The sequence below is a fragment of the Lutra lutra genome, chromosome 7 (assembly GCF_902655055.1).
Source record: "Lutra lutra chromosome 7, mLutLut1.2, whole genome shotgun sequence".
Taxonomy (NCBI): domain Eukaryota; kingdom Metazoa; phylum Chordata; class Mammalia; order Carnivora; family Mustelidae; genus Lutra; species Lutra lutra.
The window spans coordinates 112,147,808-112,168,762 of NC_062284.1; the positions used below are offsets into that span (position 1 = coordinate 112,147,808).

Below are 20,955 nucleotides of genomic sequence, written 5' to 3' on the forward strand. Positions count from 1 at the left end.
AACAGAAACCCACTTTAAATGTGAAGACACCTACAGAATAAAAATAAAAGAATGGAGAAGGATATACCATACTAACACTAATCAAAAGAAAGCCAGAATAGCTCTATTAACTTCAGACAGAGCAGACTTCAGAGCAAGGAAAATCTTCAGGTGGAAACGGGGGCATTATATAATGACAGTGGGGTCAATTCTTTAGAAAGACATAATCCTTAATATGTATGCATCAAAATGTGTGAGGCAAAAACTGAGAGAATGGCAAAAAGAAAGATGACTCCCCTATTGTTGCTGGGTGTCTCAACACTCTTGTCTTAAAAATGGACAGATCTAGCAGGCAGAAAATTAGTGAGAATATATTTGAACTCAGCAGCACCATCAGTCAACCAGATATGATTGACATTTGTAGATTACTTCATCCAACAATAGCAGAATACACATTCCTCTCAAGAATGAAAATGGTAGGGGTGCTTGGGTGGCTCAGTAAGTTAAGTGCCCTCCTCTTGGTTTTGGCACAGGTCATGATCTCAGGGTCTTGAGATCAAGACCTACCTCTGGCTCCACGCTCAGTGGGGAGTTTGCTTGAGATTCTCTCTGCCACCCGCTTTGTGCTCCCTCTCCCTGGGATCCTCCCCCTGTTCCTACACACACATTCTCTCTCTCAAATAAATAAACAAAATCTTTAAAAAAGAAAAAAGGAATGAAAATGGTATTATTCAGAAACTTCAGAGTTCATTTTAGACTTTAATTTGTTTCCTGTAGGATTGCATCATAAACGAGATCAGAGAAAAGAAAGATGAGGACTCATTTAAAAAAATACAACAAATTATCACCTGCCTCCCCTCTACTTCTTACATATTCTAGGGTAAGAATTTTAGAACTTCGATTTTATTGTTATACATTTTTCTGGCCTCAAGTTTGGCATAATGAATGAGTATATGTGAGTTATATACTTTTATAGTGAAACCTACCTGGCATTCTCTCTCATTCATTAGCTACTAGAAATATTTCCTACAACTCTTTGGTTCCATGTAGCAAAATTTGAAAATTATTCTGAAGTATGAATCCTTCATGCCTTGGCCAGTATTTGATAATTATTGATTTTGCTCCTGAATAAAAGAGCTCTGGATGTCTGACTGCCTTATTATTATTATTTTTTTTTAGTAGATTTTGAGTAATAACAGAAGCAGATGAGAAAAGACAGGTGAGAATTTGTAAAGGAAGAGAATATTCTAACTGGATTTTAGACAGTTTTATAGGTTAGTAGAAGACAGATACTTTGAGTGATACATTGCTGAACTTTCTCAAGTAGAGAGGAAAATGACTTAGATTTGATTTTATATTTGAAATGGTGGTGTTCCTTTCCCATTCTGAGACCAGCCTTTTCTCCCTGATCTTGCTCTCCTGTCGAGTTATGCTAGTGAGGAGCAGAATCATAGGTTTCAATTAGTGGAATGTAGGAGCATTGGGTAGAATGAGGGGTAGTATTTCACCTTCTTTGTCTAAATTTTAATTCTCATTTTTGTTGCTCAAAGTAGTGTTTCAAGAATTGGTACCTGGTTCAAGAGGGTCTTATTCTTAGCAAAGCTATTCTAAATGACAAAAGGCATTCTGTGTTTTCCTGTTAGATTATTGGATTAATTATTGGGTTGGCATCTATTTGCATGCTAAATGCATGTCTTTGCTATCTTTTGTTTGCCTGGTAGACTCATGATAGTGACCTTACAGGGATTACCAACAGAATTCCTTTTCTATAAAAAAACAAATAAAACTGAAAACAGGGGCGCCTGGGTGGCTCAGCTGGTTAAGCATCTGAGTCTTGATTTTTGTTCAGGTCATGATCTCAGGGTTGTGAGATCAAGCCCCATGCTGGGTACTGTACTGGGCATGGAGCCTGCTTGAGATTTTCTCCCTTTGCCCCCCTACCTTCACCCCCACCCTCCACTCAGATACTCTCTCTCTCTAAAAAAAAAAAAAGAACATATAAAAAGAAAAAAAACCATAAAAACCAAAAAAATAAAACAACATGTCAAATGAACTTCCCTCCTTGGATCGCAGTTATGGTTTGAGGACAAAAATCTGCCAATGTATAATCCCAGAGTTTCTGTCCTGTCTTAGCTCCTATTTTCTGAACAAACCTTGATCAAGTCAAATCACTTCTTACCTCATTTTCTTCATCTTCAAAATGGAGACTGTGTCTACCTAACAAAACAGTGGTAAGAACTAAATAACAAAATGTGTGCCAAGTGCCTGGGTCATGTCTGACACAGAGCAAATGTTACTTCTCTTCCTCCTTCCTTTTGGCATCAGTAATATCTAGATTCAACCTCTTGAATTCAGTAGTTACTGATTGTGAGATCAATTTATTTTGTTTCTCTGAGCCTCATTTTCCTTTAACATGAGATCATTAATACCCATTTTATAAAGCTGTGGTTGGACTTCAGTTCCTAGTGTAGTCTAAGAAATTTTTGTTGAATCTGAATGTAAATGTTAAACTGCTAAAAACATATATAAATATATGAATTTTGCTGGATGGATCTTTTGGACACAAGATCCACAATGTATTTTTAGGAATGTATACTAAGAAGAACATAATAAGGAAAAATACATTTCTAAGTCGTTGTTGTTGTTTTTATGGGAGGACTCTACAATAGTTTACTTAATTTTTGCTTAATGTATTTCATTGGGAAAGTAGGGAAATTGTTGATCAAATGATTTATTGTCACTTGAAATAGCTACCTCTAGAACAGTTATGCATAGGGCACTAAGGGAGTCAAACACTTGAATATACCTCTTTCTTTGCTTTTATTATTTTTGTCTTAGGTAACTGCATTTTTACTGACACTTCTGTATACTATAATAGTTATGTGGGCAGATCTTGGAAAATTAATCAGTACTGAAAACTGCCTAGTTTGGTAACTGCCAGAGAAATAATTAATTAACCAATATTAAAGTTTAGTTGGTAAATTGAGGTCGAGTCCCATTAATGAATCATGTTAAATGAGTTACACATTAAATCAATATTGTTGAATTTAACTACGTGTTAAATCAATGTAATTTCTTTGACATCATAGAATAGAAAGGAAATTGTATTGAATTAGGGAGTTTGAATTTTTAAGAATGTTCTATAGTTCCATGAATTTCATTTGGATTTGTTTGAATGTGAATCATTTTTATAATTAGGAAAAATTTTATTGCCTTTTTGTCTTGTAGCAGTTGTGTCAGCTTTTGTACATGTGGGGATGAATGTAAATTCTAACTTATCTTCTTACACATTTCCCAAAGGTTAGGAAATAATTTAGCATACAGAATGTTAATCACTTTCAAGAATTCCCAGTTTATCATTTTATTTGACAAACTATATTTCTTATTAGATTGCTTGTTATCTGCCTTGAAAATGTTGCAGAAAGTTGGAAATAGTCTTTGTATGCATAGTTTTTACCCGCAAGGAAAAAGATACAAGAAAATAGAATAAAAACTGAATTGCAAATCATTTTAAGTGCAGACAAGTTTCTGCTGAAAGTGGAGGTGAATTTATGTGTGACTGTTAAAACGTATGGATATGTTGATTATCACTGTGTTTAAGTATTTTTGTCATAAGGCAAAGGGTTTGCAAAGTAAGAATAATTGCATGCATTATTGGTATTGCTGAAATAAAAAATAACTTTGTTTCTTCAAGGGTTGGTTTTTTTCTTTTTGGTACTTGTTTTTTAAAGAAACCAGATGTGTACAGAACTGGATGTTTATTTTTTACTCCTTTTTAAAAAAATAATTTAATGTTAAGAGCTATTAGAATTCTGTGATTGTACATTTATAAAATGTTTGGGCAAGTCATTCATAAAGTAATGTAATATAATATTTTTGTCCTTTTTTATTGTGGTGAAATATATATAACATAAAATTTACCATTTAACCATTTTAAGTATGTCATTAGGTGTAAATACTTACACTGTAACTCATTGTAAGTACGTTTACAATGTTGTGCTGCCATCACCACTGTCTCCAGAACTTTTTCAGCATCACAAACTATTGTACTCATGGAACATTAACTCTGCCTTCCTTCCAGCCCCTGTAACCCCTGTAACCATTGTTTTATTTTGTCTTTATGGATTTGACTATTCTAGGCTCTTCTTATGAGTTTAATCATGTATTTGTTCTTATGTGACTGTCTTCTTAACATAGTGTCTTTCGGGTTCATCCGTGTTATATCATGTATCAGAATTTCACTCTTTTTTTTTTTTTTTTAAGATTTTATTTATTTATTTGACAGAGAGAGATCATTAGTAGGCAGAGAGACAGGCAGAGAGAGAGAGGAGGAAGCAGGCTGCCTGCCAAGCAGAGAGCCCGATGTGGGGCTTGATCCCAGGATCCTGAGATCATGACCTGAGCCGAAGGCAGAGGCTTAACCCACTGAGCCACCCAGGTGCCCCCAGAATTTCATTCTTTTAAGAATGAATAATATCTTATGAATGTGCCACATTTGTTTATCCATTCATCTGTCAGTGGACATTTGGGTTGTTGTGAATAATGCTGCTATGAACATTGATGTCTAAGTTATCTATTCAAATGTGGTAATATGTTTTTATATATATTTTAATATTGAAAAATTTTTGTGGTAATGAAATTCTATTTAAATGGACTAGATAAATATCTATATTTTCAGTGCCATCAGTGAATATTAAATACCTTTTGTGTATTCTAAATAGTGGAGATATAAAGAGTCATAAAATCATGATACACTCTTTTGAAGTTACAATCAAATAATAATATATAGGGTGTATATTTTAATAATAATAATAGGGTGTGCTTATAAAAATACCCTGATTGGTAGCATATGCTTTTTGGAGTTGAAAAGGTATTTACAATCTAATACAAACCAGCATCCTACTTCACTAAATTTTTGTATGTTGTTCTCACCAATTAAGAGGCAAAATACTTGACCGTAATCAACTTGGATATTCCATTCAAGCATATATATTTAACATATGCATTTAACATTCGAGCATAAATTCTAGAGAGATCATACTAAAATGGAAGTTGGATCATGACATTCCTCTAAACAGTTTTCTCTAATGAAAACATTCTTAGAATGATTCAACATTTCTTTTCCCAGACTTCCACCTTAACTCTTTTTTTTTTTTTTTTTAAAGATTTTATTTTTTTATTTTATTTGTCAGAGAGAGAGAGAGAGCGAGCACAGGCAGACAGAGTGGCAGACAGAGGCAGAGGGAGAAGCAGGCTCCCCACAGAACAAGGAGCCCGATGTGGGACTCGATCCCAGGACGCTGGGATCATGACCTGAGCCGAAGGCAGCTGCTTAACCAACTGAGCCACCCAGGCGTCCCCCACCTTAACTCTTTATCACATCTCCTGTCCCCATACCCACTGTGAGCTGGGTAATTCTTTGTTGTGGATACATGGCTTATGTACGTAAACTGGCTTAAGTGTATATGAGTAAAAGGCAGAAGGTTGAATTCTATATGTTTCAAGGTTCTTCCCAGGTTTGTGATTCTAATTTAATCTCTGTGGTACCTGGATTTTCCAAATGAGAGAAAACAGAATAGGCATGTATAACCTCTAAATAAGGCTTCTCAACAGATCTATGGTAAATTTACAAGCTGAAATAAATATAAACATTTTGTTATTTTTTGGTATTACAGTGGTCTTTTTCTCTCTTTCTCAAAGTATTTTCCTGGAAAAGCAAAATAAATCCTTTATGAATTCATCATAATTTTGTAGTTTAATTGGATTTTTAAGGTTTCTCTGTGTGTGCCAGCTGGACTTTTAGAGAGTGTTACTACTCTTTTTCCATGGAAATGTTAGACCAAAGGAAAACATACAGCTAGCTGTTAGATAGATTCACATTTCCTATGGATGATGTTTTGAAGCTCAAAAGGAACTTTAAACATTTTAAATGCAGCTGAGCAGAGGTTCCAAAAGCTGATGCTATAGTACTGTTTCTTCCTCCATATTCATCTCCTTGACTCCCCTTAGTGAGCCTGAATTGTGAATGATAGACATTTAAAGGCTTATTACTCTGCAGAGTGAAAAAAAGAAAGAAAGAAAGAAAGAAAGAAAACTGAACTAATTTCAAAGTCAACACTTAAAATACTGAAGGGTTGAATGAAGAAGCATAATCATCCATTCATTCAACACATATATGATAGTCTACTATGTATCAGACAATCACTAAACACAGGAAATAAAGCAATGACTAAAACAGAATCAGTCCCTACACTGTTGGAACTTAGATTGCCTAGAACAGTGAGTAGAACATAATAGGCACTTAAAAATATTTGAATAAACTTGTTCTGTTTTCTGGAGAAGATTTTGGAGTAAGGAGCATTGTAGTGAAGAAGTATGGAGTGTCCTGATCATTGTATTATAAATAGTTTGTTTTAAAAACTGAAAAAATGGAAATAAACCAAGTATCTATTAATAGGGAAAAAGGTTAAGTAAGTTTATTAGAAATACATAGAATGTAGTATACACTGGGGTCTTGTAATGACATGTGAAGATATATACATGTAAGGTGTTCTTTACCTAATGAATTAAAGTAGGCTATAGAATAGGATGTGTGCAATGAATCCTTTAATGTAAGACTGTTTATCTTTAAGTAAAATGTCTTGAGAGATGGTGCAGAAATGGTAATCCATGAATTATTCTTTCAAAAGATAAATTTTCTGTGAACTTTTCTTTATCCTTTATGCATTTCTGTGATTGTTTCTTTTGTTTTACAGTAATCATGTACCATAATTTGAAAATAATTAAGCTAATTTAAATGTTTTAGTATAAATTGATTTTTAAACTTAATACCTGTATCAGTAGACATTGTTACTGGTTGATGGTCCATTGTCCTGTAAATATAAAATGTATCAACATTAAGGAATTCCATATTTTCTTTCTGGAGAATGAAAGTTAACCAGAAGGAAATACTTACCTTTAACATTTAATATTTATCTTTAATATTCACAGGGTATATTTTTTAAAATAAACAGTAACATTTTAAAATGTGTATAATAGTAAGAAACTATTTTATAGTAATTTTAGTTTTTATAGATACTTTGAGGAATGTCCGTATAATTGAAAGATGGAGAACTGAGACCATTCTTTTTTCTGTTTGAAAACTTAGTTTGGATATAGATATTAGTAGATGTTAGATTTAACTGTATTTTTTATATGAAGATTTGTTTTTGCTTTCTTCTTTGCTTAGTACGATTACTGATTTTTTCTTTCTTTCTTTCTTTTTTAAGGTTTATTTATTTGAGATAAAGCGAACTAAAGAGCATGAGTCGGGGTTGAGGGAGAGGGAGAAGCGGTTTTCTCACTGAGGAGAGAGCCCAAAGCCAGGCTTGATCCTAGGACCCTGGCATCATGACCTAAGCCAAAGTCAGATGTTTAACTGACTAAGCCACCCAGGTGCGCCTGGTTTTCTTAATTAGGGGAGAGAATACATGCGTTTTGGGAGTCCTGGATATAGTTGGTTAATATTCTTAGGTTTTCACAGTATAATATGGCAGATCATACTAAATTATTTCTTCATGAGTATTTTCTTCCAAATTTCTTGTAATAAGTTGTATTTTTATCAGGACAAATTAGGGAACTCTTGAAAAATTCCATTGTACACAGATTATTCTAACAAATTCATTTCATTAGAAATACTATAGCAACTTTATTTTTTTTTTAATCTTCTGGAAGATCATATTGACTGATTATTGGAGTTTCAAATGATAGGTGATTGAATTTGAAAACTGTGTCTCAAGGTCTGTTTATCTTTTTAAAATGATTATTGTTAAATACTTTTTTTTTTTTAAAGATTTTATTTATTTATTTATTTGACAGAGATCACAAGTAGGCAGAGAGGCAGGCAAAGAGGGAGAGAGGAGGAAGCAGGCTCCCCGCTGAGCAGAGAGCCCGATGTGGGACTCGATCCCAGGACCCTGAGATCATGACCTGAGCTGAAGGCAGAGGCTTTAACCCACTGAGCCACCCAGGCACCCCTAAATACTTGTTTTAATGATAGGTTAATGTTGTTTAGGTATAAATAAAAGTATCATTCGTCAAAACAAGAGTTTTGTCAGGCTACGTAGTCCTATGGACCATGATACACTAAATTTGAGACAAATTTTTTTCTAGATGTTTAGCTGTAAGTGCCGTAATTGTATAAAATCTTCACACACTGAGCATATGAAGCAAAAAAAACTATACACCTTGGAAGGTGATTTTTATAGGTCCTTTTCTCTCTCTCTCTCTCTCTCTCTTGATTTTTAGTTTTCCATTTCTGAAAAATAAGATGCTTGTTCTAGTTCAATGAGTATGGTAATATCAAACCCAGGTAGAATAGTGCATCTCGTATTGTCATTTTTTAAGGTGGGATAGTTGATAGATAGAATGAAGAATAAATAATATTGTTAGATGTTGACTCCCTTCTAGAATAAAAATGTGAACCTCTTTATCAGTAAATTATTATTATATAGACTTTAACTGTTTAAAAATATAAGAAAGGAATTACAGAAAAACTGAAACAAAATGCTTAAATTAATATCATATACTTGAATGATAGCTAGCACTTATAAATGGTATTTTAGTTATTACATGATGACATGTATATAAATAATAAGTGTCTATTAGTCTAAATAAAATTAATGGTTTCTTCTTTTATACACTGTCACTATTCTTGGACTTTTTACTTCATTGCACTCATTTATTCATTAGTCAGCAATATTCAGTGTGTGCTATATTATAGATACTGTTCTAGACTGAATGATACTAAACAATATAGACAAAAATTATTGATCTCATGGAGCTTTTATTCTGGTGGGAATACAGATACTAAACAAAAAGTGTGTTTGATGGTGATAAGTATTCTAGAGAAAAGTAAGTACATGAAGGAAGATGATAGGGAATGTTGGAGTGGGAAGTATACCATTTTTTTATAGAAAGGTCAGGGAGGGTTTTATTGAGAAGGTGGTAGTTGAGCGATGATGACCTGAATTTGCTGAGGAAAGAACTGTGGTGCATATTTGGACAAGGGTATTTTAGACAACAAGTTCACAATCCCTGTGTTGGGGGTAGGCTCAGCATATTTTAGAAACATAAGAAATGTGTAATTATTTGTTTCATTTTTGGTTTCCCAGTAGATTCTGTGATCCACTAAAATGAGTATTATCTCTGTTTTGTCATCCTTGGCACTTAGTATAGTGTCAGACATATGGTAGGCAGTGGGGCAGTGGATAAATACAGATGAATTCATGAATGATGAGGGGGAGTTGGAAGGAATCACCTTTCCCCCACTTTCTAAAGTTCATATTACTATACAAGCTGCAAAGGTCTTTATAGATCATAAGAAAACAAGAGAGTTCTTTAGGTAGAATGATTCTTCCAAAAATCACTGTTAATTAGTAGTGTTCTTGAGATGGCAAAGATTTTTACTTCTTATCCTGACTGTTGATAGGGATCCTTTTGTTTCATATGTCTGCTCTTGACTGGGAAGATACTTGGCTGTGAAAGACATACTTGCAGTAAAATCTGGAACCAAGTTGCTGGGTTGAAATTTCTGTTTGATACTTGCTAGCTCTGTGACCCATTCTTACCCCCCATTAATTCACCTTTAAATGCCCTGGTTTTCCTATCTGAAAGGCAGATATTGTTATCTCTGTTCCAATATTCTTTACACCCTAAACATTTTCTTTTGCATAATAGGATTTTCTCATTAATCGTCCAGTATACTATCATATAGACATCCCCCCCCTTTTTTTATTTTTTATTTTTTTAAGATTTTATTTATTTCTCAGAGAGTGAGCACAAGCAGGGGGAATGGCAGAGGGAGAGGAGTCTCCCTCCTGAGCAAGGAGCCAGATGTGGAATTCCATCCCAGGACCATCAGGACCTAAGCTGAAGGTAGATGCTTAACTGACTGAACCACCCAGGCATCCCATTTTTTTCCCCTTTTAAAAAGAGAATTATAATTAAGAACAGGGGACTTTGAAATGAAACGTACCTGGGTTCTATAAAAGCTTACTACTTAAAGTTACTTGTTAACGTGTATCATAGTTTTTATTTAACTAATGAGAGATCGATCAAAAAGACAGAAGAACTGCTGCCAGGAGTATTTGAGCATAAGGAGTTCACCTATTCGTTATGGAAAGGGATGCCATGATAAAATGACTAAGCTACATTGAAGTCTGGTATTTTTTTTTTTATTTTATTTATTTACTTGACAGAGATCACAAGTAGGCAGAGAGGCAGGCAGAGAGAGAGGGGAAAGCAGGCTCCCTGCTGAGCAGAGAGCCCGATGCGGGGCTCGATCCCAGGACCCTGAGATCATGACCTGAGCCGAAGGCAGAGGCTTAAACCCACTGAGCCACCCAGGCACCCCCCCCCTTTTTTTTTTTTTTAAGATTTATTTATTTTAGAGAGGTGAGAGGGGCTGAGAGAGAATCTCCGCCAGGTTGTGGAGCCTGATGCGGGGCTCAGTTCCATGAACCTGACGTCATGATGGGAGCTGAAACCAAGAGTCAGGCACTCAACCGACTGAGCCTTCCAGGCACCCCAGAAGTCTTGTTAACTTTTAATGGACAAGGAAGCCTTACCTCCTTTCGGATTTAATCTTTAGAAAATTTGGAATGTAAAACATTGAGTTCAATTTAAATATCCTCATGGTCTTTATCAACGTCTCTAGTATCATCAGACTGGATTTCATCATCATCTCCAGCACCAAATGTATGTCTCATTTATTTTAGCAGGCTTTGGAAGCTTGCCACATGCCTTTAGGTTTATACCTTTATCTGCATTGTAGTTTAAAATTTATCAGCTTTGTTATTCTCATAGTCTGGCAGACCAGTATAATGTTAGGTATTTGTTCAAGCCATCTCTTCACACTATCAAGACACATTGTTTCTAATTATACATTTCCCAACATTTTGATTACTTGGTTATACTCGTATTCATCCTGTTTACACACCAGCTTTTTTCAGGTTCATTTTCACTCTTACCCCTGCACCTGTTTTTACCTCCTTTACCTTTATCCTTGGTCATGACAATACCTCATGGTACCTCAGTCTCCTTTCCTATGGTGGCAGTGGCAGCTGTTCTTCCAAATGGCACATGGGATGACCCAGCATGTTGTGCAAAGTGGCGTTCTGCAGGTGTGGGAGAGTTTTGAGACTGAGCTTTTCTGAGCCAGAGTCAGCAGCAGCAAATTTATTTCCTTCCCTCTTCCCTTTCCATGTGTCTTAATGTGTTTAAGGTTTTCTAAGGCAGGTCTAGAGGTAACCTTTATTCTTGTGCTCTCTTAGCCTCATACTAAGGTGGACCTCTCTTTGGGACTTTACTGAATGTTCCAACGATTCAGTGAGGACTCTTCTCTGTCTTGTTTGTAAGAAGTCTAATGATTCCTGGCCTTCTGTGAGCTCTAGTATCATCATATAATTTTACTCAGCTTCAGGCACCTGTTAAATTTTCCTTCCCAGAACTTCTTTTTGCTTAGGCTTCTGTGTTTTCACCCTATGCATATATAGATTGTTATTCAGGTAATTTAAGGGGATCTATCTCTCTGTCTTTTTTAAAATTTACAAAATAGGTCTTTGCATAACTCTCTCACTTCGGGGACTTTTTCCCCCCAAAATTGTTTTATTTTGTTTTGGTGCTCTGACTTCTGCCTTTTCAACTTAGCAATGCACTAGAAGGGTTTCCCCTTCAACATACTATAATCTCAAAAGTACTTTCAGAAAGAGTCCCAGGTAATTATAGGTCTTCCCAGTTCCATTTCCTCTTCTCTTCCTTCTCCTCTTCCTCCTCTTGGATTTCTCTTCCTCTTCTTTTTTTTTTAAAGGAATCAGTTTTGTGTTGCCTATTGTCCAAAGTCAGATACATAGTTTATTCAATTTTCTAGTAGTTTACATTTGGAAGTTAATTCTGGATCCTATTACTCCCTTGTGGTAAAAATAGAGACCTCTTAATACTTTTAAAATGAGGAATGATATTCTTCACAAGTGATATGTCCTTCCCATTTCAAATTGTGTTCAAATACCATTATGTGTAAAAATTTACTTTTAAATATTGCTTAAATTAAATTGCTTTTAGTAACAACATTTCTGTTATCATTCCACACATCGCTATAAATAAAAGCTGCTTTGGCTGCTTTTCATCTAATATTAGTTCCCAGTCAAGTGATGCATTAAATTAAAGTTGGTGTAACGCTAATGATTTATAATAGCTGATTCTTTCTGGTACTTTATGCCTCACTGAGGATCACTGGCTCTTTTATGATTCTTTCTTTCTTTCTTTCTTTTTAAACAGGAATCAGTATAACTTTAAAAAATCTTAATATAATTCTTACTTAGTATAATAACTTCTTAAAAAAGGTTTTATTTATTTATGAGAGAGAGCGAGCACATGAGTGGGAGGGAGGGGAATAGAGAGAGGGAGAAGCCAAGGCAGATGCTTCACCAACTGAGCCACCTAGGCACCCCAGTATAGTAACTTTTTACTAACAAAAATATGTTTTATGTTTCATCCCTTGAGGATCCAATGAAATATAGTGTAAATTTAGTACTGTTCAATTCTTTAAAATTCCTCTAATTAGTTTAAAAGCATTGGTAATTGGAAGTAGAGTATAAACGTGAACTGGTATGAACTTAACTGAGAATGTCTCATTTAGTCTGGAATTAGGAAAAAAGGATGTGTTTGATGAAGAACAATATACTGAGCCTGATTTTTTTTTTTTAATAGGGTATGAGGTGTTCATGAAAGTGAATGACTCTTATAATTGATTCGATTGGTGACATGAGCTTCATTCATCACTAATGCTTACAGTGTTTCAATTACTGTCCTAGGTACAAGATACTCCTTCTAATAGTCACTATATGTCTGTGCTGTTGTTGGAAGAGAGACTTAAAATTCTTAGGGGAGTGTTTGAAAATGAGCCAGTAGTAGCATTGTGATTGGTATGTTGTGTGTTCAGGCTTAACATAGGCTTATTTATTTATTTATTTATTTGAGAGTGGGAGAAGTGAGGGGGGGGATTTTCATTTTTTTTTTTTTTTTTTTTTCAGAGAGGGAGAACACAGGTATTTTTGACTCTGGTATTGGAATTGTACATTTTGGGGTGCCTTGGTGGCTCAGTCGGTTAAGCTGCAGCCTTTGGCTCAGGTCATGATCCCAGGGTCCTGGGATTGAGCCCCACATCGGCCTCCCTGCTCAGTGGAGAGCCTGCTTCTCCTTTTCCCTCTGCCTGCTGCTCTGCCTACTTATACTCTCTATCTCTGTGTCGAATAAATAAAAACCTTAAAAAAAAAAAATTGTACCTTGTTAATCTTAGGAAAAAATACTAAGGAAATTCATAGCATAATTTACGTATCTCTCAAAGGATGAGAGTTAGGGTTGTGATTATAGGTAAAAGAACTATAAATTTTTTAGTTCTGACAGATGGCAACAAAGGATCTGATTCTGTTACTTTTTATTATTTCTTAAAATATTTTTCCTGATGTCTTTAAAATTACTACTTCTAGATATATCCATTGAGTGTGGTGTAGCAAAAAACTGTTTACTCTGTAATTTTTTGACAGCAGTTGTAAAATGCAGACATCTATTTATTCAAGATCTTTTAGATACTAATGATTTCTAGACTAATGTATGACAGTCACTAGATACATTTGCCAAAGCTGCTTTGGGTTTATCTGTTACTAGAAGAGGTGGGTCTACCTGCCGCAGTGTCTAGGCAGCATGGATGCACTGCATTTCATCCTCCTCAATTGCTTATCACTGAAATTTATGGGTTATGTTTGTTATTTTGATAGTGTTATTCTCTTGTAATTCTGCCCTTGAAGAGTAATAATCCCTTGGTCAGTCAAACCATATTGCTTTGATTCATTTGGAGTCAAGACAGTAGATCTAGCTCTTAGGTGAGTTATTTAACCCTCTGCTGGCTTATTTTATGATTATAGTATAGGAGTTAATTGAGTTGACTCTCGAGTGTTTGTGAGGATTTGCATCCTGGCTCTGCTACTATTTTTTTTTTTTTTAAGGAGAGAGACAGCAAGCATGTACATTCATATGTGCACAGGTGCGGGGGTACAGAGAGAGAATCTTAAGCAGACTCCACTTTGGGGGTGGGAAGGGGCCAATCGCAGGACCTGGGGGTCATGACCTGAGCTGAAATCAAGAGTTGGATGCTTAACTGACTGGACCACCCAGGTATCCAATGGCTCTGCTACTTATAAGCTATATGACTTTGGGCAAGTTACTAACTTTTCTGCCTTTTCATCTGTAAATTAGGGATAATAATAGTACTTATCTATAAAATACTTTGAGTAAGCCTGGCACATACTAAACACTCAATAAACATTTGCTATTTTTATTTTCTATAAAATGAGGACAAAAAAAACATAATAGGGTTATTATGAGGTCTGAATGAATAAATAGATCACTTTGCACAGGGACCTACTACATGTTCAGTAAATGAGGTACTATAATGGGATCGATGATAATTGTGATCATGCAGCAGATGTGTCTATGGAATAAGATCCCAGATTTGTAACAAAAGAGACCACACTGGAGCTCCATTGATTTGCTAATTGGTCAAGACACACAGAGTGAGTTGCAGCATTCTATTAGGCCACTTTACAAAACAAATCAACTTTTCTTTCCCAGCTGGTGCACAAGATGTGATAGGTGAAAAATCCTATCCAAGAAGACTTCCGAATTATAATCTTATTGTACCTGTTGTGGTATGAGTACAGTTTAGGATTGGCCATACTCCACAGATAGCCAAGGAAGTAAGAGTATATATTGGGGAAAGCTTTTAGCTGTATTGATTAAAGATATGACACAAAATTTCTCCCACTATCAAGGGTTACCTAGAAGCTGTGAAAAATGGATAGGAACTTGTGATGCAGGCTGTTAGTATTCTACCCAACCTTAAATCTGTTTTTCTCTTCTACATTAATAGAATCCTCATCTTTTTTTTTTTTTTTTTTTTTTTTTTTTTTTTTTTTTTTTTTAAGGTAGGTACATTGAGGGGTGCCTGGGTGGCTAAGGTGTTAAGCATCTGCCTTCAGCTCAGGTCATGATCCCAGGGTCCTGGGATCAGACCCCATGTCGGGCTCCCTGCTTATTGGGGAAGCCTGCTTCTCCCTCTCCCACTCTCCATGCTTGCGTTCCCTCTCTCATTGTCTCTCTCTCTCTGTCAAATAAATAAATAAAATCTTTAAAAAAAAGAAAAAGGTAGGTACATTGACACCTTGAAGAAAAGACTGTATTTTGTAGATAAGTGACAGGCAATAAAGATAAAAGCAGAAATATGTGTGTGTGTGTGTGCTTGTAAAGATCAGTGACTCTGCTGGAAGAGATCCCATTTTGCCATTCAGTTTCTCCTTTTTTACCTTAATTGAAGACATGGTAACCAGAGCTTTACCAAACAATTTGAACTATGAGGTGATCTTGATGATGGAAGCCACTTATGGAGAATGGTGAAAGAGAAAGTTAGAAACTTGGGGCCCTGAGAGTCCCTGAGGATACTATGCAACCACCATCTCTACATGGCCTTTCCCTAGATGACTTCTACAAAAGAAGGAAAAAAAACCTCAGTCTTTTTTAAGCCAAGCTGCTCTTGTGATGGGATATTCTGTAATGTGCAGAACCATGTTCTTATACGGAGGGGAAGCAGTATAAATAACAAAGCACCATTGAGATTTAATGGTTTGTGTGAGAGGAGTGAAGATGTAAGGAGAATTAGAGGCTAATGCTCAATGACTAAGGGATTGTGGGTCTACTTTGATCATACTGGTGAAATTTTATTAGATTAGTAGGAAACAGGAAACTTATTTTATGGGAAAATATTTAATAATTCAGTGGCATTGATAGTTTATCAAATCACATTTTGATGGATATGGGGGATGGTAAGAAAAACTGGTGAAATTGATAGGTGGGCCATAAGTCATTATTGTCTTTAGAGTATTAACAGTTTTTTATAGGTTATTGTTGTTAACTTATTATACCATTGCTAAATGATGTATTTGTAGTTTTGTAGATTTTTATGGTAATTGCTTATTAATGACACTTCAAATGTCTTCTCTCAAAATTTTGGATTGATAAATATAAGAAAAATGTTAGAAAACATTGGATTAGCCATTTTCTGTGGAAGACATTGAAAAAGTTTATTTTGGAGGCTACGCACTAAATGGTTGATATTCTTTACTCTTTTACAAATGGATGATTCTAAACATTTATGTACTAAATTCAGGCTCTCATTTTTTAATGGTTTCTGTGACACCAAAATAATTGATTTGACCCATTTAATTCAGTAGCTTTGGATCAAAAAATGTTTAGATTCCCTAAGAATTTTACAATATCTCTTTTCTTTTAAGATTTTTATTTATATGAGAGAGAGAGAGAGAGCTAGAGAGAGAGAGAGAGAGAGAATATGCACACACACAGAGGAAGAGGAAGAGAGAGAAGCAGACTTCCACTGAGCAGGGAGGCCGATGTGGGGCTCAGTCCTAGGACCCTGGGATCATGACCTGAGCCAAAGGCAGATGCTTAACTGACTGAGCTACCCAGGCACCCCTTCAGTCTCTTTAATCATGTTTCCCAATCTGTGTTTTAGTTTTGTGTGGAATAACAGGCCTAGAAAGACTACAGAAGGTGTCATGTTTCATTGTAATTTAATGTGTTATATAGTTTTTTACCTTTGTTTTTTCCTTGTGGATCTATTCATTTCTTTCCATATATCTCTGTCCATTTAATTTTTTTAAAGTTTACTAAGTATTAATTACAGTACATACTTTACTCATGTCACTTTTTGTCAGCTTATTTCCTTTTATCTTTATTTTTAGATTTTCCTAGGCAGTACATAGAACTCAGGTGGTGTGGAAAATACTACATACTTTCAAATCTCTAGCTGTCCATTCAATGGGATAGAATATCTTCTTCAATAATAATTCCCTGGGTGGTGGCAATATAATATTCCATTGTATTATCATTAGGCTTTTTAAAAAATTTTTATTTCTTTGACAGAGAGATACAGCAAGAGAGGGAACACAAGCAGGGGGAGTGGGAGAGGGAGAAGCAGGCTTTCCCCTAAGCAGGGAGCACTGACATGGGACTTGATCCTAGGACCCTGGGATCATTACTTGCTGAAGACAGAGACCCAGTGACTGGGCCACCCAGGTGTCCTATGTTATCATTAGTTTTTTAAGTCATTAGTACATGTTCGCTAATTTGATATATGTAATATTTCTAATTTGATGTGCTTTAATGTATATTTAATGCTAATGAGCTTGAACATCCATCGATTTATATTTTAATCATTTGTATCAATAGTGTAATGTAATCTTAAGCATATAGGGCTTAATGACTTGGTTTTGAATACTGTATCTTCTAGTTACTAACTTTGTGATTTTAAATATGTTTCCATATCTGATTGACAGCATAGTGTTGCGAAAAGGGCATTAAATTTAGAGACAGAAGACCTATATTCTGACTTTATCATATACTAACTAGCTTTGTAAATGTTTTGAGCAAATTACTTAATACCTGTGGGCTGCAGTTCCTCATCTGTAAAAGGGTAGTAAATCATAGTTAATATTTTTGGGGGGATAAATTGAAAGCACAAGTTATATAGCATTATAGGAATATATAACAATAAAATAGTTTGCCTTTAATTTTAAAAAATTACGGTTTTTGAGGTTTTTTGTCTTTTTTTCTTATACTTAGTTATCTTATAACTGGAAGTTTGTATTTTTTTACTACCTACACTCAATGTGCCCACCTCACACGCCCTTGCCTCTCTGGTAACCACCAATTTGTTCTGTGTATCATCTATGAGTTTGAGTGTTTTTAAGATCCACATTTAAGTGAGATCATACAGCATTTGTCTTTCTCTGTGTGACTTAAATTTCACTTAGCATAATGCCCCCAAAGGTCCATCTATGTTTCACAAATATGATAATTAATATATATTTTAAGTATATTAAATATATATATATATTTTTTTTAAAGATTTTATTTATTTATTTGACAGAGAGATCACAAGCAGGCAGAGAGGCAGGCAGAGAGAGAGGAGGAAGCAGGCTCCCTGCTGAGCAGAGAGCCCGATGCGGGGCTCGATCCCAGGACTCTGAGATCATGACCTGAGCCGAAGGCAGCGGCTTAACCCACTGAGCCACCCAGGCGCCCCTTAAATATATTTTTTAATCTCTGAATAAGTGGACTTGTACAGTTCAAACTAATGTTTCAAGAGTCAACTGTATACCACATTTTCTTTATCCCTTCATCTGTCGATGGTACTTAGGTTGTTTATCTGTCTTGGCTATTGTAAATAATATTGCAATGAAAGTGGTGGTGCGGATATATTTTCAAGATGGCGATTTTGTTTCCTCTGGATAAATACCCAAAAGTTGAGTTGCTGATCATATGGTACTTCTATTTTGAATTTTTTGAAAAAAACTTCATATTGTTTTCCATAGTAGTTTCATCCAATTATGGTCCCACCAGCAGTACACAAGGTTCTCTTTTCTGTATGATCTCACCAGCACTTGTTGTCTTGTCTTTTTGATAAGAGCCATTCTACCAGGTGTGAGGTGATACCTCATTGTGGTTTTATTGCATTTTGCTAATGATTTGTAATGTGGAGCACCTTTTCAGGTTCCTGTTGGCCATTTGTATATCATCTTTGGCAAAATTTATTCAGATCCTCTGTCCGTTTTTTAAAATACATTGTTTGGCTTGTTTCTATTGACTTGCATGCATTCTTTATATTTTGGATATTAATCCCTTATCTGATATATATCTTGTAAATATTTTATCCCATTCCATATTTTATCCCATTGATGGTTTCCTTTGCTATACAGAAGCTTTAGTTTGATGTAGTCCCATTTGTTTATTTTTACTCTTGTTGCCTTTGCTTTGGTGTCAAATCCTAAAAATAATTTCTAAGACTGATGTAAAGGAAGTTATACGATCTTTTGGTTCAGAGTCTATGGGAATAAAAAAAGGCTAACCCATGGACATTTATTTACTAATAAATGATCACAGTTTTCATTTATCAAGCCCATACTATATACTAGTCACCATGACTAGCACTTTACCAAATATCTCAGTTCAAGACTACGATAAATATTCATTTAAACTAGCAAAGTAAATAAGGGTTAATAGTCTCAATCAAAATATTAAAATAATAGCTATAATAGTTATAGCCAATATGTTCTAACTCTAATTGGTTTGAAATGAATGTTACTGACCAATTTACAAAGAGGTTAAATACTATGGTTGCAGTCACAGCTAGAAAGTAGATGAAATGGGCAAACGCAGTTGATTGTAAACCTTCCTCTCTATTAAATTTCTAATGATTATATTGCTAAATGTTACTGAGTGTACATCTTTGTATAGATTTTTTTTTAGTAGTTGCTTTAAGTATTACCTGAAAGATACATAGCTTATCAAAGTGTACTCAACGTTGATGTTTTACCAGTTTGAATGAAATATAGAAACTTTGCCTCTCTGAAGTCCCATTACTCTCTCTCACTTACAATATAATTGTCTTAAATTTCCTCTACATGTGCTTAAAACCATAACAGAAATTATCAAAACATAATGTAGAAAGTCAAGAAAAGAAAGGAAATTCTTTTATATTTACCTATTCTTTTGGTCTTTCTGTTCTTTTTACCTTCTGGGATATATAAGGCAAAAAGAAAACTCAAAACTCACTGCTATGTTATTGCTTTAGTCCCTAGATTATTAGCAGCTCTGCCTTTTCTGTCTTTCACAGTCTTCTTGTACTTGTTTTATATAGAGTGTCCAGGGTTTTTAGCTGTTCTTAGTGGGAGGGATAGAGAGAAGTCTGTCTTTAATCTTGGAATTGAACCAAAAGTCACTTCACTATACTTTAAATGTAAAAAAAAATTAAGTCAAGTGGAATTGTTTTATCTAGTTTTCCTAATAGTGTGCTATTTGGGAGGAAAAGTTTGAGGTCTTTCAATCTCTGAATTGAATTATACTTGAAATAATCTAGTGATATAGTTGCTTTAGGTGGAAGGAGACTTTCTAGACTCCCTTGTAATTCTTAAAGTCAGCAAGCTATTCTTAACAGTAACCAAAAATAGCTATCATTGGTTTTGGTTCTGCCACTTACTGACTTTACAACCTTGGAAAAGTTATTTAATCTCAATGTGCCTTAATTTCCTCCATTGTGAAATAGGGATAATAGTACTTACATCAGGAGGTTGTTGAGAAGATTAAATAGTATTATAATTGTGAAGTATTGAGAAAAGTACCTTGCACTCAGAAGCACTATATAAATATAGCTGTTATCATCATTACACTTTAGAATGATGGGCCCCCTATGCTAGCAATTACTACATTCATTTCAAAGATAAAAAATTCAGGCTCAATCTGCCTTCAGCTCAGATCATGATCAGGGAGTCCTGAGATTGAGCCCCACATCAGGCTCCCTACTCGTGGAGAGTCTGCTCATCTGCCCATCACCCTACTTGTGCTCTCTCTCAAATAAATAAATAAAATCTTAAAATCTTAAAAAAAATTCAGGCTCAGAGAAAATAAGATGCCATGCTTAATTCCTTGCTGGCCCAATTCTGTATTGGTATGGACAGGATTTAGACCCAGTTCTGTCTGACCTTAGAGCTTAGGGTTTTCCAAGGCATCATACTACATACCTGTCAACATTAAATCCTCTGCATCCTGCATTGTTGTGTGTATTTGTCTTCATTAAACTGAGCAATAGTATCTCACCAGTGGCTGTCCCATAACTTATTTGAACTTCTCTTTTTAGGACATATAAATTTTCTCTCTGCCACCTATCTGGCTCACATATTAGTGAACTATTAGCCAATAATATCATCATCATATTCTCCATACATGCAGTAGCAAAGATTAGCCTCTAAAGGGCTTTTATTCCTCTGATATGAAGATTAAAATGTGTGTTTATTTTTTAAATATGTCCCA

At 35.0% G+C, this 20,955-nt stretch overlaps 1 protein-coding gene and 1 pseudogene across 8 annotated transcripts in view; one reads left to right on the forward strand and one right to left on the reverse strand.

Moving 5' to 3' along the window:
- FUT8 (fucosyltransferase 8) overlaps nt 1-20,955 on the forward strand; it is a 391,770-nt gene that overhangs the window by 194,253 nt on the left and 176,562 nt on the right. Inside the window, exon 5 of one of the 8 annotated variants that reach the window (XM_047736710.1) lies at nt 757-859. The exons of the other annotated variants lie outside the window; for them this stretch is intronic. The gene's annotated coding sequence lies outside the window, so the exon portion shown is untranslated. The remainder of the gene's footprint in view (nt 1-756; nt 860-20,955) is intronic. 8 annotated transcript variants of the gene reach the window in all.
- On the reverse strand, nt 10,641-11,031 carry LOC125104215 (eukaryotic translation initiation factor 1A, X-chromosomal-like; annotated as a pseudogene).